The sequence below is a fragment of the Camelus dromedarius genome, chromosome 28 (assembly GCF_036321535.1).
Source record: "Camelus dromedarius isolate mCamDro1 chromosome 28, mCamDro1.pat, whole genome shotgun sequence".
Lineage (NCBI taxonomy): Eukaryota > Metazoa > Chordata > Mammalia > Artiodactyla > Camelidae > Camelus > Camelus dromedarius.
In genome coordinates, this window is record NC_087463.1 from 10,941,352 (window position 1) to 10,968,375 (window position 27,024).

At 38.2% G+C, this 27,024-nt stretch overlaps 1 protein-coding gene across 5 annotated transcripts in view; it reads left to right on the forward strand.

The window, feature by feature from the left end:
- Positions 1–27,024, forward strand: part of DCC (DCC netrin 1 receptor) — a 984,533-nt gene that overhangs the window by 380,567 nt on the left and 576,942 nt on the right. Inside the window, exon 1 of one of the 5 annotated variants that reach the window (XM_064480350.1) lies at positions 3,385–3,526. The exons of the other annotated variants lie outside the window; for them this stretch is intronic. The gene's annotated coding sequence lies outside the window, so the exon portion shown is untranslated. Of the gene's footprint in view, positions 1–3,384; positions 3,527–27,024 lie in introns of those variants that run through there. 5 annotated transcript variants of the gene reach the window in all.

Consider the following 27,024-nt stretch of genomic DNA (forward strand, 5'->3'; position numbering starts at 1 on the left):
TCATTAAGGGGTGTGAACAGAACTGCGGGACAGGGGAGCTGAAGATTAAGCCCCTGATTACTGGAGCCCAGCACTTCTCTGTTTATCTGGGGGTCAAGTAATCAAATCACAAGGCAAAAACTTTAGTGACCAGTGTACAGGAACAACCCAGAGAGCAGGGATTTGGAGAGTTACAGGATCTTGGATTTAGAAAAGATACAAGTCTGAATATATTAGTCAAGGCTTTCTGTAATGATCTTAAACCCAAAGAATTAAGGGATTCAAACTACTATATATGAAATAGATGAACAACAAGTTTATACTGTTTAGCATAGGAAACTATATTCAATATCTTGTAGTAACCTATAATGAAAAAGAATATGAAAATGAATATATGTTTGTATCTGTGTGACTGAACTATTATGCTGTACACCAGAAATTGACACAATATTGTAAACTAACTATACTTCAATAATAATAAAAAAAATTTATCTTCCTTCCGCATCCTTCACGGCCCCATGGTCCAGAGATCATTCTGGTTCCTGTCATGCCGAGGAGGGTAGGACGGCTGCCATTCTTGGCCTCTCCTCCCACTGAGCCAACACAGAGAAAAATTGTGACTTTCATCTTTTCTATTTTAAGTAATAATCTGTTTTCCCTTTCAGAAAGCAGTTTTCAAATGCTTCCCACTTTTCTTTCAAGCCTCAGGGGGCCTGATTTATTCAGCGTCATCTGGGAAGAGCTGAGCCCTGGGGTGGGCCAGCATCAGAGCACAGACCTTACATGCACACCTTGTAGCAAACATGAGGTAGAGATCATAGTTCTTTTATTTTGTTTGTTTGTTTTTTGTTTTTTTTTAATGCAGTATAGAAAAATCCTCATTGACTTAAAATGAATTAATATTTAAAATACATGAATAAACTGATAGTTTTTTTTAGTTCTATTAAATTTTAAAACGTATTATTTATTCAGAATAAATAGGAATATGCCCCAATCCCCTGTTAACTGCTATTGCTAGTTTCTCTAAGCACTTTGTCGCATAGAAGGCCACTGGGCTCCTTCCACGTGGTGGGTGTGGTCTCATTTTTCGACCCTATTCTCTGGGGGTGGACACAGAAGCTCAAAACTTTTTCTACATAGAAACCTAGTGAGTCAGTGTCCAGAAGCCAACAGCATTTTGGAGTATTACCCTCTTACTAATAGGAGAATATGGATGGGGACATTGTAACAGAGAGATCTCTAAAAAAAAAAAAAGTTCTCTCCGTACTATTTTATCTGTTTGAAGGAGGTAGGAATTTCTTCAATATCAAAAGCCATCTCTAATGTTGAATTGGTCTCTCTCTTGTTACCTGTGTCGTAGTTTAATTAGCTCCTAAGCGCAATGCTTCTCAGATTTGCTTTGTATCAGAATCTTCTGGAGGAATTTGGTAAAAATACCAGGTGAGGCCTTCCCCTACCTGAGGGCAGTGAGGCTGTTTTCTGTATTAGATCCTCAAGTAATTCTGATATACACTGAAGTTTAATACGTATACGGGTTTAGGTTGATGCAGAATTGCACCACACTTTGTTACTCTGTGAACCCCCCCTTTTATTTTAGCATGTAGTTAATTACACTGTGGTGCTTTTTTTTTTTACTTACTATATTTTGAATCCTTATTAATTATTAGAAGCTATTAACGATGCTATCCTCTTTATTAGATGATATTGTAATGAGATACACTTGGGTAGATGGTAATTTTATCAATTCATGCTGAACACTTCTTGGCTAAGGAACTTCACGTTAACAGTTATTCCTTTAAGAATATTCCATCATACAGTGATTAAAAACAGTCAGTAAACCATGAGTACCAGGAGATTAATAGGAAGAGGTTTACAAATGTGCACATTGTGGGGCACCAGTGATTTATTTTTGAGAGAGACTGATTAAATGCATCTCTGTGGATTGCCATGGTTTATGGCAGAAGTGATGTGATGATTTGTGTTAGAGGTTTAATAAGTTTAGAGTTGAAAATGTAGTCTACTTTCCTTTCCTTCCCTCTGGCTGATAGTTAATGTCTAAGGTACTTCATCAGAGAAACTACCATGGGATGTCCTAATAAGAGTACCGTAATGCAAAGGGTAAATGCACATTTCTAGGGTCAGCGTCAGAGCTGGCTGTGTTCTCTATTTAAAGCGGTAAGAGTTCAGATTAGACAAAGCCCTTCCTTCAAGGAAGTCTTCATCCAGTAGAACATTTGATCTATCACAGTGTTTTGTTTGTTTGTTTTTTGTTTCTTTCTTTCTTTGGTTGGTTGGTTTTTCTTCATGGTGAAGACTCAGTAGAAGCTGAAACTCCTCAAGAAATAATTTAGCATTTTATCTCTAATTTATTGCCTCTAAATTTGTCTTTTTAGTGCAGTATACATCTATCTCTCTCTTGCTTCTCCTGGAGATTTCCTGCTTCAATACACTTCCAAATGTATGCAAATATTTTTATCACCAAGAAAATAAACTGCGAATTGGTCAGTTGCCTGGTATTCATGGTGCTACCGGTATAACTCCTCAAAGCTGGATTGATGTATGGTTATGAAACCATTCAAACCTTTTATGCTTTTACTGGGGATTCCCCCACCACATCCTCCAGGGGCTGCTGGAAAGAATAATAGCAACCGGGGAGAATTTGGCAAAAGGAAATTACAATTTCAGTGGAAAAGCTTGGATTTAAGATCATTAGATCCTAGAAAACTATAACTTCTGTATTAAATTTGATGCTTTCAGTTAGCCAGGCATTTGAAGCGAGGATCCTGGCCTTTCACCCTCTAATACTGAAGAGTTTTCACTTTACCTGATATATCCACTTTGTGACCTGAGCATCAGTTAAGTTGGTAGACAGAGGGAAGGGAATCCTCCTTACATTTCACGTCCTTACCTATGAGTTCCATCTCAAGATGATTTATTTAGCAAATATGCTCATTTGTCTCCCCAACGACACTTCCAGCACCGATAGAAAGTTTCTAAGAATTGAAAGGCACAACCCAGATATAACGTAGAAAAAACGGTGGGGTATTTATGGACACCAGACTGCGAAACAATTTGTAGAAACAAAAGTCAGATGCAGGAGGAGAGAGATGAAAAAAAGCTGAAAAGAGGCTGCAGCCACTCAAGTTTCCTTGATGATAATCTCCAGGGGTTAAATGTAACGATTTGTAATTATCAGATTATTGTGGGCCTGAGAGATTATTCTGGAATAAGAGCCCCAGTTGTTTGTAATACTCAGGCAAGTTCTTTCAGCTGTGAGCAGTGGTGTTCAGAGTGTGGCCCCAATCAGCTGTATAAGCATCACCTGAGAGCTTGTTAGCAAAGCAAATTGCTGGGTCTCAGCCAATCATCTGAGCGGGGTGGGGCTGCTGGGTGGGGCCTAGGAAGCCGAGTTTTAAAAAGGAGATTCTTCCGCCTGCTCGAGTTTGGCTCCCCTGGCGCAAGCACACCTGGGCGGACTGCGGCTCAGGATGGCGTCTTCCTACCTGGCGGAGTCCGGGAGAGGCCTGAGGACGTGGAAAACGCCGAGGTAGGAATGTTGAGGGAGAAGGGGTTCTTGTCTCACCGCAGAAAGAATTCAGAGACAAGGCAGGGAGGCCTAGACACTAAAGGGAGGATTTATTACGTGACAGGGTGTGCTCCAGGGGAGAGCGGCCGACTCCAGCGAGCGCCGGCGCGCGTTGCTCCGGGAAGCCGGTTCCGCGGAGGGTGAAGGGGACCGGGCGGGACGTTCCGTGGAGCGGGCGGCGTTCGGCGTCCTATTCCCTGGCTTTTCACCCCAGCTCCACCTTTACGAGAGGAAGAGGAATTGTCCTTGTTTCATTTCAACTGGCGGTGTCCAGGCGTCGGGGCAGGCCAGGCACTTCCTCACTGCCCTGGGGTCTTGGCTGGTTCATCCGTTTCCTATGGTTCCTGTAACAACGTTCGGTAAACGGGGCGGCTTAGATCAACAGAAGTGTATTCTCTCACGGTTCTGGGGGCCAGAAGTTTGAAATCAAGGTGTCGGTGGGGTTGCATTTTCCTCTGAAGGCTCTACGGGAGATTCTGGTTGTTGTGTGTATTTTTTTGTTTTTTGGGGCTTTTTTTTTTTTTTTGGTCTCTTCCTGCTTCTGTTGGCTCAGGCCTTAATTAGCTTGTGACGTGTGGCTTATTAACTCCAGTCTCTGCCTTCAGGGTCAGTTTCCTCTTCTATTACATGTATGTGTATATATATTCTTTATTATGGGTTATTAGAATATACTGAATAGAGTTCCGTGTGCTATATAGTAGGACCTCGTTGTTTATCTGTTTTTTTATATAATACTTTGTATCTGCTAATCCCAAACTCCTAATTTATGCCTGCCCATCTACCCCTTCCCCTTGGGTAACTATAAATGTTCCTTCTAGGTCTGTGAGTGGCTTTCTGTTTTGTCAATAAGACTCTTAATTACATTTACGAAGACCTTAACTCTTTAAAAAAATAAGACAGCACTCACAAGTTCTGGCAATTAGGTCATGGTCATGTCTCTTTTGAAAGTGGACCGCGGGATAACTAAGCCCACTACGGGTATCACAGAGTGGATGCAAAGTAAGAAAAAACAATGAAGGAACATCCCAGAAAGAAACTTGTTGCAGCTGACCTAGGGAATCACTCAGGCCAGCTGGAGTAGAAGAGCGTCTAGGAGGCAGATCTCCAGGGAAGAGAGACTTGGTCGGTTTGATAGAAGGTTTGAGGGAGAAAGAGATTATAATACAAAAATTCTTGTAAAAGAAGAAATATAAATCCCTAGAAAACTTAAAAGAGTGAAATAAAATAAATTTTTATACGTGACTTGGTCCATCAGCAAGCACTATTTACAGACTTTTGAAAATATAAACAGTGTTTACATATTTGGGCATTTCTGAATCCTCCTATAGACAATGCACAACACAGTAATGAATCTATCCTGAAAAGTTAAAAGTATCTGGCAGAAAGTAGATGATAAAAAAGGAAGGCATGCTAAAAAGCAGGAGATAAAGACAATAACGGTCTCTTACAAACTATGAAATCAGTATGTATTATCTATCATTGAAAGCAGAAGGAATAAAGAGAGATGAGTATTAAAAGTTTCAGTGATAACCAATGTGGTTAGTTCCAATATCAATATACTGGGAGGAGGAAGTGGTGGCGTAAGTGAGTTAAATACTCATCCATCATTGAGAGAAGTCAATAAATAATGTCTTAAAGATGATAAATCAAGGAACAATCCCACTATTTAGAGATATAAGAGAAGCTACAGATAGAGTTTTTAAAGGTTCCCAATGAGGAATAAGAGTACTGCACTTAACATTAAGCCTTCGTTGTTTTAAACACATGTGTTTAATACATCAGAAAATATTAAAAGAACCTATTATTTTTCTTCCATTCTGTGGTTTCAAAGTGTTTTTAATCATTAGGTGACTTAATAGAATTTTTAAAATTTTACTGATTCTTAATCTTACATTGCTTATTTTGCTACTTCTCAAACTTTGGATCATTTTTTTTTTCCAGTCACTTTTTTTTTCCTTGACAGGCTGGTACTTTATTAAAATGCAATTAAATGAACTGATACAAAAATACATAAAAATGAGGGGAGGTATAGCTCAGTGGTAGAGTGTGTACTTAGCCAGCATGAGGTCCTGGGTTCAATCCCCAGCACTTCCATTAAAAAATAAACCTGCAAATGGCGTTACATTGTTTGTTTTTATGGTTGAGTAGTATTGCATTGTATAAATATACCACATCTTCTTTATCCAGTCATCTGTTGATGGATATTTAGGCTGTCTCCATGTCCTGGCTATTGTAAATAGTGCTGCTATGAACATTGGGGTGCAGGTGTCTTTTTGAAGTAGGGTTCCTTCTGGATACATGCCCAGGAGTGGGATTACTGGGTCATGTGGTAAGTCTATTCCTAGTCTTTTGAGGAATCTCCATACCTCCCCCATTCATTTGTCCTCCAGGGTCCAGTGTTGTTGTTTTTTTTTTCCCACCATTATTGCTCATTTTCTCAAAATGGTATGGGAATTTTATTTCATTTGCCTGTAATGAAGTTCAGTAAACATAGGTCTTTGAGAAGAAGGCTTTGTCTCCACTTGAAATGCAGTATACTTTTTTTTAGTTTGTAAGGCCTTGAATTTTACGGATATTCATTTTTTACAAAGCTCTCATCAATCTGAGACTGACGTTATGCCCGTCTGTTTATATGTGAGAACAGTAAAGAAAGCTTGCATTACTCTGTTCTTTAAATGCTACCAGGACGTATTTAAAGAGCTGGTTCATTGAGGAGAATGACTCCTCTCATTACTGACTGAATATGCAAGGAGAAACTTCAGCAATAAGAAACAATGTATGATTTTTTTTTTAAAGAAAATAATTTCTGAACAATGAAAAGAACCATTTTCTTAGGAAGACCTTAGTCAAGGTAAAGTACAATTGAGTAGCAGTGGGAAAGGAAAAGACCTCTCCAGTTAAGCACTTCCAGAGCCGAGCACAAAGGTGCTTCCTAAACAAAAGGACCTTTGCCAATGAGGGTCCACGTTAGAATCTTTTCAAAGGACCCCTGTTTGGTTCAATAGGCTCCTTCGAATGCAGTACATTTTAAAGGGTTGGTAAGTAACAAGACTCTGTGGAGAACCGGACAGGAGGGTTTTTAGTATTACTGTGGGAGCTTTGGAGACACAGGTTAGCTGGGAGCTTCTGCTTTGACTTAACCTGTCATGATTCTGATAGTTTTTAGAACTCAAGAGTGGAAACTGGAACTTCTAATTTTTGTGGACCCCTTTCCCGGATCTCCTCTATTTCTCGTATCAGTCCTGTCTCAAAGCTGCCTTTGACCCTGGATGTTCTAGTTTGTTCTGTGGCTATTTGTAACCCTCTGCTTTGATCCTAACTTCTTTTTATACATTTATTTATTCGCTTATCTAATTATAGTTGATTTACAGTATTGTTTCTGGTGTACAGCAAAGTGATTCGGTTATACACACACGCGCGCGCGCCTGCGCACGTTCTTTTCCATTATGGTTTATTACAGGATATTGAGTACAGTTCCCAGTGCTATACAGTGGGACCTTGTTGTTTATACTTTTTTGCTTTTTAAAAAGAATTTGCGTTCTTTTTTTATTGACATGTAGTCACTTTACAATGTATCAATTTCTGGTGTACAGCACAGTGTTTCACTCATACATATATATATGTATATTCCATTTCATATTTTTTTCCATTATAGGTTATTACAAGATACTGAATTAGTTCCCTGTGCTGTACAGTAGAAATGTGCTGCTTATCTATTTTATGTATAATAGTATCTGCAAATCTCGAACTCCCAATTTATCCCTTCCCACCCCGTTTACCTGGTGGTAACCATAAGTGTTTATTTTATATAACCCTAACTTCTTGAACTAGACCCTTGCCCTTTTTTGGCCAGGCACTTTCATTACATCCCGCTGTAAGCCCTGCCTTTGTGGCCCTCCTCTTTCCTCCCTGTGGGTTCTTCCTAGCTTGCTGACCTGTGGTCTGATGTCTCATAAATGTGACTTCCTAGACCTGGGCCACTGACTCTCTTCTGCTTGGCTTTACTAGAGCCTCCTTGCTCCCTTCTAAGTTGCATCGTATGAGAGAAATAAACATTTGCAAGGTTTTGATTCTAAACCCAATTCCCTTTTAAGAGAGAAGTCAATTTCAGGACAGTTGAGGGGAATTTATTCCCTATTATGCGCTCCTATAAACATTTTGATTTTAAAACCTGACGCTCTACCTAGAAGAACTGGGTGACAGATTTGCCTAGGAAGGTAAATCATCACTGTTTTATTATATCCTATAAAACTGGTGAAAGGCTTAAATGTTTTTGGACAGATGGTACCCTGTGGGATTCAGGGAAGCAGGAAGTAAGAGACCATACTGATTCCCAGTGTTCAGATGTTTCTCGAAATATGTTGCATGTCATAATAAAAATAGACCCACACAACAGATACTTTCTGAGAATAAACATGGCTTTAGAGTCTATTTTACATTTAAGTGAAGAACCAATAATTATGCAGGAAATTCCATTTATATAGGTTGTCAGTTTAAATGAGTTGGGCATTCTTGCTCATTCCTCCTACAGCTGCTCTAGAAAGTGGTTTTCCATCTTTTTAAACTCTTCGAGTATAATAAGCATATGTTTATCCAGAAACCCAAATAATTTATTTTCACTTTGCTTCTACGTTTACAACACAAAGAAAAATCAAAGTACATAAAAACGCTATTACTTCTCACAGGGCAGCTTTATTTTAGTCTTGGGATCCTCAGGCATGGATGATAAAAATGACTGTTAATAATGTGACTTCAGGCCTGACAAGAGCCTATAATTCTTTCTGAATCTTTATAAAAATTAAGTTGTGTGCATTGTAATTTTAAGTGTATTTTATTGCATTTTCTGTAAAAGGCACTGTGGTGTTCAAAAGATGCTCTTGCTAAAAAACCTTGCTCTCAGGCATTTGGTAAACAGTCACTTAACTAGAATCCTCTAAATACAGGACTTTACTGAAATTTCTTTAAGATTCTATTATATTTTGCCTTCTAGGGGAATGCAGTTTTTAAAAATAACTTAGTATTGGGCTTCTGCAAAGAATTGGCAGATTTTTCTCCCCTGGCTGGAGGAAGGAGCAGGCTAGGCATTGGCTGGTTCAGAGAGATCTGAGGAGAACTTTGTAAATACAGTTAATGGGGCTGTCTTTTATAGAAACTCCAGATACCTTCTGAGTTGGGAGAAAGCTATTCTGATCAGTCAGAGGTGCTTGGGTGTGTGTCCTTGGGTCTTTTTATCTTGGGAGTTAAAAAATGAAGGGGGTGAGGAAATACAAGGAAAAGATAAAGGAGGAGACAGTGGGGAGGAAAGGCTTCAGAGGCAAAGACCAATGATAGGAAGGTTTTTTTGTTTTTTGTCTTTTTTATGTTTAACTTTAAGTTAATTTTTTTTTATTGAAGTGTAGTCAGTTTACAATGTCAATTTCTAATGTACAGCATAATGTTTCAGTCATACACATAAATACATATATATATTCATTTTCATATTCTTTTTCATTAAAGGTTACTATAAGATACTGAATATAGTTCCCTGTGTTATACAAAAGTAACTTTATTTATGTTTTATATATGCTAGTTAATATTTGCAAATCTCATACTGCCAGTTTATCCCTTCTCACCCCTTTCCCCCCAAGTAACCATAAGATTACTATGTCTGTTTCTGTTTTGTAGATAAGTTCATTAGTGTTCTTTGTTTTTTTTTAAGATTATACATATGCATGATATCATATAGTATTTTTCTTTCTCTTTCTGGCTTAGAATGACTCCAGGTCCATTCATGTTGCTACAAATGGTATTATTTTATTCTTTATGGCTGAGTAGTATTCCATTGTATAAATATACCACAACTTTTTTATCCAGTCATCTGTCGATGGAGATTTAGGTTATTTCCATGGCTATTGTGAACAGTGCTGCTGTGAACATTGGGGTGCATGTATCTTTTTGAATTGCTTTTTTAAATATTTGAGACAAAACAGGAACTGCTGTTACAAGCTCACGACATGTCCTTGTGTTGTGAAGCTTAATAAAAATTTCTAAAGCTCTTTTGAGATCAGAACCCTGCTGCTCTATGACTGCTTAGTACTTAATCTGTCAACATTCAGCAGAGGACAGGTCCTCATTCTTTGAATCTATGTAGTAGGTTATGCTGCTCTGCATTGAACTGCAATAGATTGTAGTGGTTTGATATTTTGAGATCCTTGAAGCAGTAAACTCTTCACTTTATAAAAAAGAGAATCAGAAACTTTATCAATGGTAAAATTGTACTTTTTGTTTTGTGGTGTGGTGCATTTTTGTTCTTGGGTAAACATAAAACAAGGAAGGGTGAGGATGAGAAGACGGAGGAAAGGGAGGCCATGTGACTTGCTCACTATTGCACAGCAGCCAATTGGGCAAAGTCAGAATGTTAACCCAGGTCAGTCTCATGTCAAGGTGCATGCTTATAACCATAGTAGGTTCTGTCCAGTGATTTTAGCAATATTATCCAAATACCTAAAGTTAACCCCACTTTCAAAATATTCCTGCAGATCCCAACTGGTACCCACTGATGGACATTTGAGAAGCCAGTTGAAATGCCCTAATGTCCAAGTGCTAGAATGGCTATTACAAGGAGGGTAGCATCAAATTCATTTTTTAACAATGAACATTAAAAAGAAAACCTACGAGTTATTGATACAACTTAATTCCTGGTGCTTTGTTTTCTCTCTGTTAATAATTAGCAATATAATAAATAATGCCTATTATAATTGAATCAGTTATAGAATCAATGGCAAGTTTGGCCAGTTACAAGGTTCAGATTGTGGGAAGGTAGAGAAATTTTGAATTCTAATTGTTCCTCAGGGGAATTTTTTTCCACTTGACTGGGAGCTCTTTGAGGGCAGGGATAGAGTTCCTCATTTTGAATCATTAATGGCTACCAAGGTTCCAAGACACAGTAATTGTCAGTGAACAATTGTTGAATTACCTAAAGAATATTCCTGGATAATACTTCTATTGTGATATAAGCTAATGGTATTCATTTTCCATTAGTGTTCAGTGAATTAATAAAACTAGTATTGCAGAGTTCCTGATGATGAGAAAAGGCATTCCTGAGTCCTCTTCTACTCAAAAGGTACCTTCAGTAAAATTTGTTACGAAAGCCTGGGTGTTACTAGGTAGTACTGTGGTCCCAATGCCTGCAGACTCAAATGTAATATGACATGTGATGTTTTAATGAGTCATTAACGTCTACTCCAGTATTTTGATTTTTGTGTGTGCAGTCTTTAAGGACAATGATCGAATAAAAGACAGTGTTCTGTTTTTTGAAATAAGAACTACTAGGAGATGCTCTACAAAAATGACATTCCCAGTGGTGTTCCAGCAGCATCTTATCTTTGCAATGTATCCCTTATTCCTTGACTCAAGGTATCACTCCTAAGGTGCATAGATGAATATAAAAATGATAATATATTTGATACATAGATTGCCATCCTTCTCAGTTAAAAATGGTGCTGATGGTATGATTAGATGCATACATAAATATGTTTGAAAAAATCTTTGTGAGAGCATTTTCAACTCCAAAGAGATGTTGTGTGTTTTATAGATCAATGACAGCGAGTAAACAGCAAAATGTACATTCTATTAACATCACATTGCATTCAGAAGTAGATTTTCTTTTTGAGAGACTGCAAGCAGAGGAGATTAGAGTTTTGTTTTTTTCCCTAATGTATCAATTAGCTTTTTCTGTATAGCAAACCATCTCAGAACTGAGTGACTTAAAACAATGACTGTTTATTTAATTTATAGTTCATTAGAAGAGTGGGCAGTTTTTCTGGTCTGAGCCAGGTGGATTGGTCTCACTCATGTACCTGCAATCAGCCAGTATATTGGTAGGGGGTGGCTTGCTTATATGACAATCTTGGGTAGAAAGATGGGGGCTTCTCTCCAGGTCCCATCCTCCCACAGGCCAGCTTGGGGTTGTTCACATGGAGGTCACACAGAGATCGCAGGGGTCTAACAGTGAGTGTCCGGGAATACAAGGTCTGACTCTTGAGCCTTGGGCTGGAACTCACAATGCAGCTTCTGCCATATTCTGTTGGTCAAAACTTATCACAAAATCAGCTGAGATTCAAGGAGTAGAGACATGCACTCTTCTCACATCAAGGACGTAGACTCGTTGATGGTGATCATACTCCTCAGCAAAGAGAGAAGTGTCAATCACCTTTGATGAGAGGAAAAGAGACTATGATCATGCTTAAAATTGTAATTCTCCCACCAGCCGCCTCAAGAAGTAGTGTCCTTTAGTAATAACCATAACCACAACAATAGCAGCTAACATCTATGGAGGACCCAGTATGTGACAGACACAGTGCTAAATACTTTCTTTGGGTTAACTCAATTTTTCCAATAACAATATAAAGTAGGTATTTTTTTCCCCACTTTAGATAAGAAAATTTCTCCATAGAGGGGTCAACTCTTTTATGAGATATAGAAGTTCTCCAAAAATGAGATTTCCCTTGTCAAATACATTTTGGAGATTCAGGGTTAAACAGTGTTGAAAGGTCTGTCCATCCACCCACCTGTCCTGTGGGACTTCTCAGAGTTTTGAATGTGATCATGCACATTGTGAATCTTACAGAAGGGAAGGTTATAAGCCTCTTTTTTCAAACTTGGAACCTAGGGACCCTTCTTACGGGATATCTGTTAACATCTTACAAGACCGTGGCATTCTGTGAAATCCAGTTTGGAAAATGGTGTAATAGTTACTGTGCTTAGGCTTCAAACTGAAAACCAAACCACCCCGATTTTACAACAAAGGTAGCTTTTTCCATGAGTATATAAAGATGAATGCAAAATACCTTATTTTTTCTTCTCAGTTTGCTTGTTGGTACAGAAACACATGGAACCTATAGACATGTAAAACTTAGGCCAGTTATATCCCTGAATCACCTCAAGGGTTTTGAACGAAGCTGATTTACTTTGCAGTGTTCTCTTCCCTCTTCCTCCCCACCTTCTTCCTTCTTCTCCTTTTAAAGCAACCCCTTCTTTCCGTATTGACATTCCCCTGAGCAGTAACACAGTGTTAACTGTTACTGACAGTTGGCAAATAGTACTATAGCATGGCAGTAAGATACTGAGTGAAATTATACCTGTGTCAAATTGCTTCTGAATCATTTACTTCACGAGAGTCAAATGAGAAGGGACCCCCCCTCCCCCGCACACAAACCCAGTCATACGAATGAGGTGGTAAGTAGCTGGGGGGTCTTCAGTGTTTAGCATCTACTATTTAATATTGCTATTGCCAGAGAACTAGCCTTGAGGGGGCTGCTGGACTCAAGATGAGGCTATCTGTGTGTTGATATATAGGTAGAGGAAGAAATCTTAGGACAGAAAGCTTCATTTAAAGAAAATATGTGTGTCTTTGTGTTTCTGTATCTTTTACCTTAGAGACCCAACACACTCATTTAACCCATGTACTCATTAGCCTCTGGAGGAGTTTGTAAAAGGATAAGTAATGACCTAACATTAACTGTGTAAATGTGAGAATTTAATCCTCAGAATAATCCAATGAAATTAGTATTTTATAGATAAAGATTAGGAGGAGAAAGGTAAAATAAATTAGTCATAATCACAAAAGGAGTAAGGAGATAGGATTTGAACCTGAGTCTGTTTAACTAGAGGACCTAGAACCTAAGAAGAGGGTAGAATAATACAGAGGTAACGTGTTCGTCACACAGAGAGCCGAGCTACATAAGCATATATGTGTGGAGGGACCAGGGTCCCAGGCTGCCATGAACCGAGCTGTGGCATCAGTTAGGTGGCCCTTATTTTCAAACACATTTGCAAACACTGCTTTTCTGGGCGAGGAACCTTTTGGCAGGAGGGATGGTCTATGGGTTAATGGAGGGGCCCTTGAACTTGAACCCATCCTGGTCCTACAACTCAGATTCAAAAAATAAATGAAAGACTGGACAACATGACCAGAAGGAACTCATAACAAAACTCTGAAAGCTGAGAAATCTACTAAGAGACAACTCTGGCTGAGCTTAACTGGAAGAGGAAAAGCTTAATGAAACCTCTTATTTCAGAGGAAAATGCCAGTCTGTCTTGAAATTCAGCCTGGGGTGACGTGAAGTTGGAAAGTCAAAGGATGTTCAAGTAAAATCTGAGCCCAGCAGCAGCTGTGCCTGGGCGTTTAGGGCAACCAGAGGCTTGTGGGCAACCCAGGTTGGTTCTGGGGGGGCCCCAGAAATACGGATACTCGGCCCTAAGGTCACATTGTCAGGCACCTGGACCCCATAATAAGGGGTGGGGGCTACTCACACACAGCCAACCACAGTTGTGTCCATGGCTGGTCAGGTCATCTTGTTACACAGCGACACACACACACATCTGTGTTGATGTCATTACGGGTTTTTGAGTCATCAGGAAACCTGATCTTGTGATTAGTAGTATTTTTAACTTTCCATCTGTCCTGTCTGAGCTCAGGGACTTGTACCTCTTCCATCTCACTGATCGTGCTTAGCACGTTGTTGGTATTCAATACATGTTCCCTGAGTGAGTGTATGAATGAATAGAATAGACCTATTTGTGTTTATATATATATATTCACATGCATCAGTTGGCAAGAGATGTAAATGAGGCCAATTTCTAAACTGTCACCTGTAAAAGGTAAAATTTTAAAGGCTAATATTTGTCTTTATGGGCTCAGGCTCTTACTACCCCGAGGATAGGCAGTTCTGTTTCTCAATGTGGTGGAATCGTATCAGAATGTAATCTAAGGGCAACACCCGTCCACGCCACGTAAATCTGCAGCTTTTGTTAGAGACTAGGGAGGAAGTAGTCCTTTTTGGTTATTCCCAGGGCGAAAGTCAAACACAAGCACCTGATGAATCGATGAACCTAATGAAGAAATGCTAGGGCTGAGAGTCAGACTGGTGTCCTCTCCAGCAACATACTTAGGACACACATGGTCCGAAATTACCATTATTCATTTTCAAAATGTTCATCTTTCACATGCAGATCCTGAGCTTTATACTATATGGTAATATCTCTGTTCTTTCTAAGCACTGGGGAAATGAGAAAAGACCTGTTTTTTTATTTAGATTTATTCTGTATTTCTATAAAAAAAAGTAAACAAGTTAGATCTTAGGTCTTAGATCATAAGTGCAACTTACATAACCAAGTAAAAGATATATTATCTTTATAGCTGGCAGCAAAATTCATCTTTGGAGAGAAACTTTATTTGTCAAAATCTTAATAAGTATTTGTGGAAGGTATAGCTCTAAGGGCACAGGTGCCAGCAGGAAACCCAGCTATAAAAAGCGTCAGTTACGTTTTTCTGGATAAGAAAATTACAGGACTGTGTGTTTTGCTACCAAAAGTGGAGGAGAGAAGACTGGAGAAGGTGGAAAGGAGAGAGGAACTGGAGACCTAGGGTGAGGTAATAACATAGGAGCTGGACAGCCAGGGACCATTGTCTCGTGAAAGGTGACAGAAGGACATTTTTAAATGGGAAATATATTGTTCTATTTGAAGTTGTTTATATTGATTTAACCATTACCCCAAAATCAAATTTCAGTAGCATTTTCCACAGTCATGAATATGTTTTCTGTCCTGTCTGTGTTACCATGAGGAGAAACAGGAATCCATGATGAGAAGTAACGGAGACCCCAAGAATGTAAGCCACTTTGGCATTCTCAGAAATTTGGAAACTTGAGGACCCAAGAATATTGGGAGGAGATCTCAAGAGATACGCAGTCCCAGGGGGCATGTGGGTTAACACGTTAATTGAAAGTCCGGTTCAAGTCAGTGAACCAAGACATGGTTCTGACTTGGGTCTGCTCGCCTGCATGCGGTCAGGCTAATCTGCTGACACTGGGTTGTGGTGAAGGAAAGTACAGCGTGTATTGTAAGGCACTGGACAAGGAGTCTGGGACAGCTGGTGCTCCAAAGGCCCAAACTCCCTGATGGGTTTCAGGAAAGCGTTTTTAAAGGCCAGATGAGGGAGGGGCGTTGCAGGGTATGTGATCAGCTTGTGCACAATTTTGACTGGTAGATGGTCAGGTAATGGGACAGTGTCATAAGGGTTAACATTATCAATCCTTAGACTCCCTAGTCCCGGGGGCCACATGCTCATGGTCATCAGGTAGTTAACTTCTTCCATTTTGTGAGGGTTTTAACATCTGTAAAACAACTCAGGAAATGTGTATCAGATACTCATATCTAGATATTTCAGAGATGAGCTAAAGCAGAGGATATAGGGAGGGGTCTGTCCTGGGAAGGCCCTATAGGGTCCTTCTCCTTTACATAATTTCAGCATGATTTACATTCATTTGCAGGGGACAAACTGAAGACATTAAGATTCATGTTATTAGAGACTTTTAGGCATATCTGAAATGTACCCCTAAACTGTTGACATTGCTATGGAATGAGATAAGAAGATCCCTCCTTTAGATGGTTTTGGCTTCAGTAGACCAGGAGTTTGCCCTGGTGGATCATCACTGAAGCTCCTTTATTTATTTACTTGATAGACTTCAAATTTAAAGGAGTTTTAGATTTACAGCCAAATTAAGTAGAAAAACAGTTCCCAGATACCCCCAACCCCTACCTCTGCCCCCAACAGCCTCGCCTAGTGGTACAGTGTCAGCGTGTTCCACCAGAATGGTACACAGGTTTCAGCAGGTGAACCTACACTGACACATCATCACCAAAGTCCATAGTGTACATTAGGGTTCACTCCTGGTGAATCTCCTTTATTTTGAATCTGCAAACTTATGTCACATTACTGGGTGGTATGCTGGGATGCCCTGTCTCAGCACATGTCTGGCTAGGTTGTTGATAAAATACAGCCGTTTCCCAGCAGGTGGCCTGACTCAGCTGTGATATTAACACATCCATTCCAATTACATATTTTGTCAAAGAGAAAGTCATATATATATAAATACAAACATACATACTTGATTGTTTTAAAATAATGACAGCAATATCCAGCGCACAGCTATTCGCTTGGTAGCAGATCACAGGAAGAGGATGCTGGAGGCTCTGAAGGGAGGAGAAACATCATAACAACTTTGTCCTCAGGATCTGGCTTTTCATTAAATATCAGCCTGAAATAAATCAATTCCATCATATTCTTTTTTGCCCCTGGACTGGTTTTTACAAGATCCATAATAATCTCATAATGCTTGATGTTTTTACAGACTGTGCTGCAAACAGGTGTTTATCCTCCTTGCAAAATTCTGCTTTAACCTAGGTGCGGATTTAGGAGTTTAACATGATTTTGTGTTTCCCTTTTATGAGTGAGGAATATCCAATTACACACCTGTTTTCTCCGCCTTCCCTGGGAATATATGGGAAATATTCCAGTCACTGGTAGTTTGGTCCAGGTCACAGAGACCCATCCTAGCCCCCTTTCATGTGTAAATTCTGACTGATGCCCCATTAAATGGTTCAGGGGCTGCTGTTGCTGTGAACACAAATGCTTTGTGTTACTAAAACCCACACTTGACTTCAGTTCTGAGGCTGTCATGCAGGTGTTTCCTAGCAAACTTCCCTTTATGTGTGGGATTTCTGAAGCTTAGATGCCTGAATGAGAACTGGTAGAGACAGACACAGACACACACACACACACACACCAGGAAGGTCGGCTTTTAGGCCCTATCCACCCAAATGTATTACTGTGCCTAGAAGGTTTTATTCTGGATTTATAAATCAGAATATTAGTTTGATATTGATCCTGTCTCCTCATGATGGCCTTTTACCAAATGGTGTGGTTTGACATGAACCCGAACCATTACGAATGTTATATACCATTACCTTCATAGGTAGCATTCTACTGGAAAGTTTGTAATTCCAAGTGACTAACCCAATCCATTTAGGAGACGTGGCATTTTTTTTCAGTCCCCCCAAAATGTCTCAGAAGCCTAGACTGAAGTCTAACATTTGTCAAGAATAACAAAATACAAAATAGAAAACAGTTTCATAAATTATTTCATATCATATTTTTAGAATGAAACTTCATATCATTATTTTAAAGAGGGAAAAGAAAACCAGCGTGGTCGGAGAAAGGTATAAACAGAAATTCCCTGTTTTGAAAGGAACAAGAACAGTATTCCAAAATTTACAAATGCAAAGTATTACCAAAGGTGTGTCTACTGCCACCTGCTGGTGGTGGGCAAAGAGGTCACCCTGTTGTGTGGCTACCTTGCTTTTAACTGACTGTTGCAGAAGTGAGGGTGTATTTAAATTTGAGGTGGTTTTTATGTACCTCCCCCTTTTGATTGCGAGTTTCCTCTCTCCTTTGTGTTTTCTTATTTTCTAGTTTATTTCTCAGCTCACCTGGACCCGTGGTGTTTTAGGGCATCTCAACTGACTCGCCAACCAATTAGAGCACTTGAAGCTGCAGGTCTTTGGAAGGATGATCTTGACTTAAAATGGTTACACTTATTTCAACTCTAAGTTTCCATCTACAAAAAGTTGTGCCTGGATAATCCTGGTTTCTAGTGGATGCCACATGCAGAGCAATTGGTAATTGTGTTTCTGGTGGTGTCATTGACCAATTACTTCATATATCACTGGTTTGGGTACAGAAAGTTCCAGAAGGAACTGCCAAAAATGAGAGCTAAAATTTTGATGACATCCTTGGAGCATCCAAAGTTTGGCATTTTAGTAAAAATAACTATGATTAGTAACATTATTATGATTATGGTTGCCATTTTTAAAATTTTTCCAAAGAAGGATACTAAAATACAGTTAGAACAACATATTACATTCATCACTTCATAAGAAAAAGGCCTTTTTTTTTTAATTGAAGTGCAGTCAGTTATAATATGTCAATTTCTGGTGTACAGCACAATGTCCTAGTCATGCATATACATTCATATATTTGTTTTCATATTCTTTTTCATTAAAAGTTATTACAAGATATTGAATATAGTTCCCTGTGCTCTACAGAAGAAATTTGTGGGATTTCTTTTTCATCAATTTTTATATATAGTGGCTAACAGTTGCAAATCTCAAGCTCCCAAATTTATCCCTTCCCACCCCCTTTCCCCAATAACCATAAGGTTATTTACTATGTCTGTGAGTCTGTTTCTGTTTTGTAGATGAGTTCATTAGTGTCCTCTTTTTTGTTTTAATTTCACATGAGAGTGATATCATGTGGTATTTTTCTTTCTGGCTTACTTCACTTAGAATGATGATCTACGGGTCCGTCCATGTTGCTGCAAAATGGCATCATTTTATTTTTTATTGCTGAATAGTATTCCATTGTATAAATATACCACAACTCCTTTATTCATTCATCTGTCGATGGACATTTAGGTCGTTTCTACATCTTGGCTATTGTATATAGTGCTGCTATGAACTTTGGGGTGCATGCTTCTTTTTGAATTAAAGTTCCCTCCAGATATGTATCCAGAAGTGGGATTGCTGGATCATATGGTAAATCTATTTTTAGTTTTCTGAGGAATCTTCATGCTGTTTTCCATAATGGCTGCACCAAACTACGTTCCCTCCAACAGTGTAGGAGGGTTCTCTTTTCTCTACACCCTCTCCAGAATTTATTATTTGTGGACTTTTGAATGATGGCCATTATGACTGGTGTGAGGCGATACTTCATTGTAGTTCTGGTTTGCATTTCTCTGATGATTAGTGATATTGAGCTTTTTTTTTTTTCATGTGCCTATAGGCCATTTGTATGTCTTCTTTGGAGAACTGCTTGTTTAGGTCTTTTGCCCATTTTTGGATTGGGTTTTTTTTTTTTTGTTATTAAGTTGTATGAGCTGTTTATATATTCTGGAAATTAAACCTTTGTTAGTCACATCATTTGCAAATATTTTCTCCCATTCCACAGGTTATCATTTTGTTTTGCTTATGGTTTCCTTTGCTGTGCAAAAGCTTGTAAGTCTAATTAGGTCCCATTTGTTAATTTTTGCTTTATTTCTATTGCCTAGGTAGACTGCCCTAGGAGAAATTGCTAAGATTTATGTCAGAGAATGTTTTGCCTATGTTTTCTTTTTTAATTTAAGTCTTGAAACCATTTTGAGTTAATTTTTGTGTATGGTGTGAGAGTATTCTAACTTCATTGATTAACGTGCTCCTGTCCAGTTTTTCCAACACCACTTGCTGAAGAGACTGTCTTTTCTCCATTGTATATTCTTGCCTCCTTTGTCAAAAATTGGCTATAGATCTTTGGGTTTATTTCTGAGCTCTCTATTCTGTTCCATTGATCCATATGTCTGTTTTTATGCCAGTACCATGCTGTTTTGATTACTGGAGCTCTGTAGTATTGCCTGAAGTCTGGGAGGGTTATTCCTCCAACTTCTTCTTCTTCAATACTGCTTTGGCAATTCTGGGTCTTCTGTGATTCCATATAAATTTTAGAATTATTTGTTATAGTTCTTTGAAAAATATTGTGTTAATTTCATAGAGATCACATTAAATCTGTAGATTGCTTTCAGCAGTATGGGGAAAAGGCCTTTTTAATAATCAAAAAATACGTATTCTCAAAAAAAAATTCGCTTTAATATAACACAAACTGAATATGTTTAGTTTCCCCCAAATCACCAAATTTTAACTTTTTTAAAAGATACTAGAAGCTAGTGAAAGCATCACCATGGACCCACTTTTAAAGACAAAAGGAGACATAGCAGGTGTGTGGGATGTAGATAAAAAGGTCTAAAGTAGGAAGGGTATCAAACCCAGTGGGCAGATGGGAACTGCTTTGTGAGTGGGTGATGCCCAGAGGCATGCTGATTTAGCATCTGGGATGGAAGGTGGATGAGCAACTATAGACAAAACCGCAGTGGGCTCTAATCCCAAGTGGCAGCAAGGTGATTGGTATAGAGGAGGCAACATACAGATAGCCGATCAATTTTAAAATGTCGAAAGTCATAGAATTCAAGTTACGGTCTTCCTTTGGAGGGAAAGACATTTTTTTGAGCTTTTTCCCATAAGGAATCTGCTTATATCATACGGGTAAATGTGAAAACTGACAAGTTGTTATTATCTGTAGTTTTTTGCAGATGTTATGAATAAAAGTGATGACCCATGAATAGTATGTTATGATTATTTCTGCATTTTATCTATATTTACATAATGACTTCATTTTCTTATCACTTTTGAATGGTATTGAGTATGCGATAAAAATACCAGATCAGGTTTTATGGGTGATATTTATAAGTGTTGGATTAACTGTGTGAATGGCTGATTAATTTTAAAGAATGCTGTCATGAAGTGATTCAAGAGAAAATCTTGTACTCAACAGCACTGGTTTGGTTAAAAGTAACAAAAATGGACCAACAACTTTTCTTATGAAAATTAATGTTGGAAAATGAAATCACTGTGTTGGGGAGGTGCTGATAACTTACTGAAATCACTAAGGAAAACTAATGTTTTCATTCAGGTTGCAGATAAGTTTGTTTTCATGTATTAAATTGTGTAGCTAGTGGGTTTTTTTTTTTTAACATTAGAAAAGAAGTAAACAATTTTAGCACTGCCAGCAAAAATCACAATCTTATTAAAAATAAAAGAAAAGGAATCGGTATGGTAAATTACAGCAAAAGAACATATTTCATTATAGTTTTTCATTGTTTTTATCTAAGATCTGAATAAACAGATTTTCTTTATAAAAGATGCTTTTGCTTCAATCCTAGCTCAACTCTTGTATAATTTACATCAATCACGCTTTGGATTACCTTTATCTTATCAACAGACGGCATTTGGTGAATCTGAGCAAAGCAAAGAAAAAGCTGAATGCCAACCAAAATTCCAAATTAATCTTTTGAGTGTTCTTTTTGAAATCTGAATTTATAGTTTGTATTTTTTTAGAAATAAGCAAACCCCAGATTCTTTGAAATAGCAACTTTTAAGAATCTGCCATTAGTAAGTTGGATTAGGACTCAGGACCAACAAGATCTATGAAAGTGGTTTGAGAAGAAAAATAATCTGATTATCATAAACAGAAGGCTTATTGAATTTGGAGTAAGTCACTCATATTTTCCAGATTGACTGAAAATGAGCATTTGTCTCTTCAATATGTAGGATTATAAAATCCTACATATTGAACTGAGGTGAGTGTTTATAGCCACCTCAATTATTCTTATATTATTTTTATTACATATTTATGTGTAGTTCACTTAAATTTTTCATAAGATATTTTCCTGGAAAATTATCTTTCCCATTAATCAGTGTGTATACATACAGTACATACACACACATGCATTTCTATCAATTAAGTTTGGAAAGTTAACGATTATTTCAGGCCAAGAGGGAAGACAAGTACCTCTAGAACAACTAATTGTCTTCAAGGAGAGCAGAAGGAATACAACTGAAAGGCAGAAATTTACATACTATATTTACCTTAAATCTTAAATCCCAAAGAAGAGAAACTGGCAGGAAAGTGTCATTTAGGTGCAATTCTTTCATCTTAAAAAAAAAAAAAAAAAAAAAAAAAAGGTTTAGTTGGATGGCCATAACCCATGTAGAACCTGATATAATGTTTGTTTTGAAAGCCTAAGGACATGCATTTCCAGAAAACTCAGAGACTTAAATACTGTATAAGAGTTTCCACTTAATTACAGTGAATGCAGATAATCAGGGTCTAGAGCTGAGCTGTCTTGCATTGCATACTTGCTGGTCTCCTGCTTCAAGGCAAAGCTCCATTAAAATTCAACAGATAATTAACTGCTGAACGCCTCTGGGCTGAGAGTTTGATAGTGTATAGGTTGGGAACTTAAGCCTCTAGGTAAAAGACAGACCAGAGTTCTGTGAATATTCGTGGTAATCATCAGGAAACGGCAGACGGAAACTCTAGGCTCCTGAAGTTACACAGGGTGTCCACTGCGTCTTTGCAGAGAACAGAAATATAGTTTATGAAAACCCCAGTGAGGACAATAAAGACACCTAAGATGTATATGTTTGAAGAAAACAATGTAAGCTGGCCTTGGCTCTCCATGGTGAAGTTGCACTTGACCTCTGAAAATGTTTCCCTGTGAAACATCGCATGGTTCCAGGATGGTCTTCCTGCTTGACCTTGAGGTTTAGGCACTGAGGTCTAATTTTGGTGGCTGTTGCCTTTCAGCAGAGATTGAGCTGTGCAGGGGAGGAAGAGGTTTTTCCTCAACCCTCTTAGGGTTCCTGGCTGGGTCTAAAATTAAATTGACAAAGCCTGATGAACAGAAGAAAAGCGTACGAATTTTATCGAATTTGTACAAGTACATGGGAGACTTCTCAAGAGTGGAGACCCAAGGAGCGACCAGACCAGGAAGGCTTTACGCCTTATTTATTCTATTGGTTTATTTTTTCTGTTTTTTCTCTTTTTCTGGATAACCCTAATTACATGTGTCCCCCATTCCTCTATTCTCCTAAAAGTGTGCCACAGTAAAAGCATCATGGGTTTGTATTTTAATGTAGGAATCCAGCCTATCCTAGCTGCACAAGGCAAGTGTGAGGGCAGACTTATTAGCAGAGGGACAAACACACACCTTGGATGCCAGCCAGTCTGGTTTGACATAGGACCTGCATATCACATTTTTTCTGGGATGTTGGTACCTACCTCCTAGAGACTGCCTCCTGTGGCCCACGGGGAGTTGCCATCCCATTGTGGTATTGGGAGGAAGCCACAGGGAGCTGAGCTTGGGTGCAATGTTGCCCTAAGAGAAGGGGACCTCTGGCCCTAATCACCTTATTTTCCGTGCAGCACAGAGTATCAGGGCCCCCTGTGTGCTGTCTTGGTCCTTGAGTCACACATTGCTGGATTAGACTTGATGATCTTCTGTTCATGACACTACGAAAAATGCAGTCTTGTTGGGGAGTTGCTGCACACTAGAAAGTCAGTATAGAAAATAAAGATTAGTGCATAATAGTAGGTTAGAAACATATTCTTGAGTATTTCCTCCTAGTTCCATTCTCCCAACTTTTATAATTTGTGGAAGATATGTGTTGAAAAGTAGTTGCAAATACAAACTAATTAGAATTGGAAGGCTTTGGTGAATACCAAGGAGACTTTCTTTAACTCAATATGATGGACAGTGGGAAATGCAGAGTTTTCAGCAAGTAATAAAATGATAGGATTCTGTTAGAAAGAGTAACTGACTGCATGATCCTCTGGAGGGAGGGAGACACAGACAAGATCAGTTGGGATGCTGCTGCAGTGATCTATGAAGTGACTAGGGCCCTGGAATGAGGTGGTGACAGGGTTAATAAAAATGAAGGGATATTACTAAGAGTGGCTTCAAAGGATGGGTCAATAAAAATGTGATGACTCATTGGAAATGGATGATAAAGGAGAGGTAGAATGTAACTTCAAGATGGCAAGACTAGGCAACTAGAAAAAAGTGTTTCAATTGGGACAACACATCTGTTGTGGGTCAAAGAAGATGAGTGACTGTGGTAAGAGCATGATACCCAAATAAAACTAAAGACAAGCTTAAAAATGATAATAAAATATGGGACTGGTTAGCAGTTGACTGAGACTGAGTGGAACTTGGGTAATTGCTGTAGACTGACCTGTGTCTCACCTCACCGAATTCATATATTGAAGCCCTAACCTTCAGTGTGATTGTATTTGGAGAAAGGGGTTATAAGGAGGTGTTAATGGTTAAATGAAGTTGTAAAGGTGGATCCCCAATCCAGTAGTGCTAATGTCCCTATAGGAAGAGGAAGAGACACCAGAACTCACTCCATCTGCACTATGTGAGGACATAGTGAAAAGGTACCAGGAAGAGAGCTCTCATCAGACACTGAATCAGCTGGCACTTGACCTTGGACTTTAAGTCTTCAAAACTGTGAGAAAATACATTTCTGTTAAGCCACTCAGCCTGTGGTATTTTGTGTGGCAGCCCGATTGACTAATCCAGTAATTTTCATGCTTAGGATATAAAATAATTATGTTTTACTCTGCCTAATTAATTATTGTAATTAAGACACAAAACAAGAAGATAAACATCAGGAAAGCAAAAGTAATGTGATTTATTATTAAATAATTATGCTATATCTCCAAGAATATATGAAGATGCATAATGTAAGTATCTTGGAAAAGACACTGAGAACTTCAGCTGGGATTTATCTTCAAAACGTTTAGCTTCAGAATTAGAGAGCTATCCACAGGCCACTACTGTGTGCAAATTTACAACACTGAACCACTTTATAGAGTACTGACAGCAAAAGGAGGAGGGTAACCTAACCAATTGGTGAATAATAATTGTAATAATAGTAATAATAATGACTACTAATAGTTACTGAGCACTTGCTTTTTTTGACTTTTTATTGATTTATTGAAGTGTGGTTGATGTAAAATACTATATAATTACAGGTATATAATGACTCACAATTTTTAAAGATTATGCTCCATTTATAGTTACTATAAAAAATAGTGGCTCTCTTCTGTATGTTGTACATTATAGCCCTGTAGATTGAGCACGTGCATTGCACCAAGTATTTTCCGAGCACCTCGTGTGTATTCATTTAAATGGTCTTCTTACAATGCTATTAGGAGGTTCTATTAATCTCATTCACAGTTGAGGAAACTGAGGCAGAGTGAGACTCAGCAAGTTGTTCAGTGACACAGCTGTAAAGGAAATGAGAGAAATAGTGAAGGATTCAAATCAATGGCAGTTTATAAATCTCCAAAGTAGTCATTCTTGTGGGGGGAAATATATTGCTAAATTTGTGTGAGCTTTGCTTGAAAAGTTGTACCGAACCAAAATATCTTGGAGAAAGAAGAGGCTTGAGGCACAACACAGCCTAACTCTCCACTCAGTGGAAACAGTTCTTTTCAGAGCTGCTCTGGCAGGTCCCCCAGGCTCAGAGTGGATATTGCCAACAGGGCAGTAGCTCTCTGCTTCCCAAGGGAGCCCTTTGCAAGATGGCAGAGCACACTGGTTCTGAATTTCTCAGCATACTGAGCTCGGATCTCTATCTGTACCCTGTGCACCTTTGTTTCCCTGTCATACAGCTAACATTTCTCAAACCCCTGTTCTGTTTCCTTTTGGGTGACTGAGCATTTTACAGCATTTTTTGCATCCAATCACACGAGTGGGTGTTACCGCTCCCATTTTACAGTTGGGAAATGTGGGGCTGAGGAAGTTTAAACAACATAACTGAGGCAATTTACAGCTCAGAGTTTATGGGTTAACCGTACCCAACGTGGGTAGTCAGTGGCCAATGAAACAGTGACCTGCTTCATCCTAGTTGTCCTTCTCTGAATCCTCTACTTAAGCTACACTGAAAATACTACCTAAAACTGGATGTAATATCCCAGATGTTGCATTACCTTGGGCCCTTATCTCACTGGATTCAGTTGGTATATTTTTTATAATTATTAAGATGACATTAATCATTAAAAATAAACTTTTATTAGAAAAGTAGTATGTTCTCATAATATAATATTGTTATACCACAAAATAAAGCAATGATAATAAATTATCTAGTATTCCTGATCAGGATCATCATTTCAATCTTTTGTTACATTAATATGTAATTTTTGATGTATTTTCTATGAATGTTATTTGTACAGTAGCTTCATTTGCATTGTTATGAGTCCTGCTTTTCCTTAGCCTTTATAGCATCAATATTTTATAGATGCTCATAAACTCTTTATGAACATTATTGTAATGATTATATGATATTCCATTATTAGCCAGCTTCACTTTGCCAGTCCTTTATTATTCATCTTTATAGAACCATCCTAAGTTAAATATAAATGATTTGGTGATTGGAATCTTTGTAAATAGTTTGTCTTTTTCATCTATATTTTAAATTACTTTTTAAGAACAAATTTCAGAAGTGAGGTTTCTGGCTTGAAAAGTATTTGAAAACTGTAAAAAAATTTTAAATCCCTCTGTCCGTGTCTCTTTCTCTACACACATACACACACACTTACTTATTTTTTAATTTGATAATTCTTATCAAAATGATTTTAAGTAATTCATTCTCCTATATGCAGTTTATAGAAATGACTGTTTAAATCATGCTCTTTCTAAAAATTAGTATTGCCACATAAACCCTAGTTTTATTTGTTGTTGTTTTTTTAGCAATGTTTTTATACCACTGAATTTGGTTCTTGTTGATTTTATGATACGCTAAAACTTCTGATAGTTTTCTTTCTATATCTGTTATTTTTTAGAAAAGTCTGGCCAAAACATGTTACTTAATCTTCTTAAACATACTATGTAATGTCATTACTCTATGCCTTATTCAAATTATTCCAGTTGCTTGAAAACTCTGGTATCCCTGAAAAAAAAATACCTTATTATTCAGATCCCTTTTCAAATAACACTATCTCCGTGCAGCCTGCTTTCACGTAGTCAGGGAGAATTTGTCGGTCTTTGCTCTTGGTCCTCATTGTTTAAACCATTACAGTGTGAAATGCTGCTGCATGTCATTGTTTCCAGGAGTTAGTGACGATCCTTTCCTGACTCGTTCAATTTTATGTTGATGGAGGAAACAAGGTTATTAGAATTTACTTAGTTAAATGAAAGATAGAA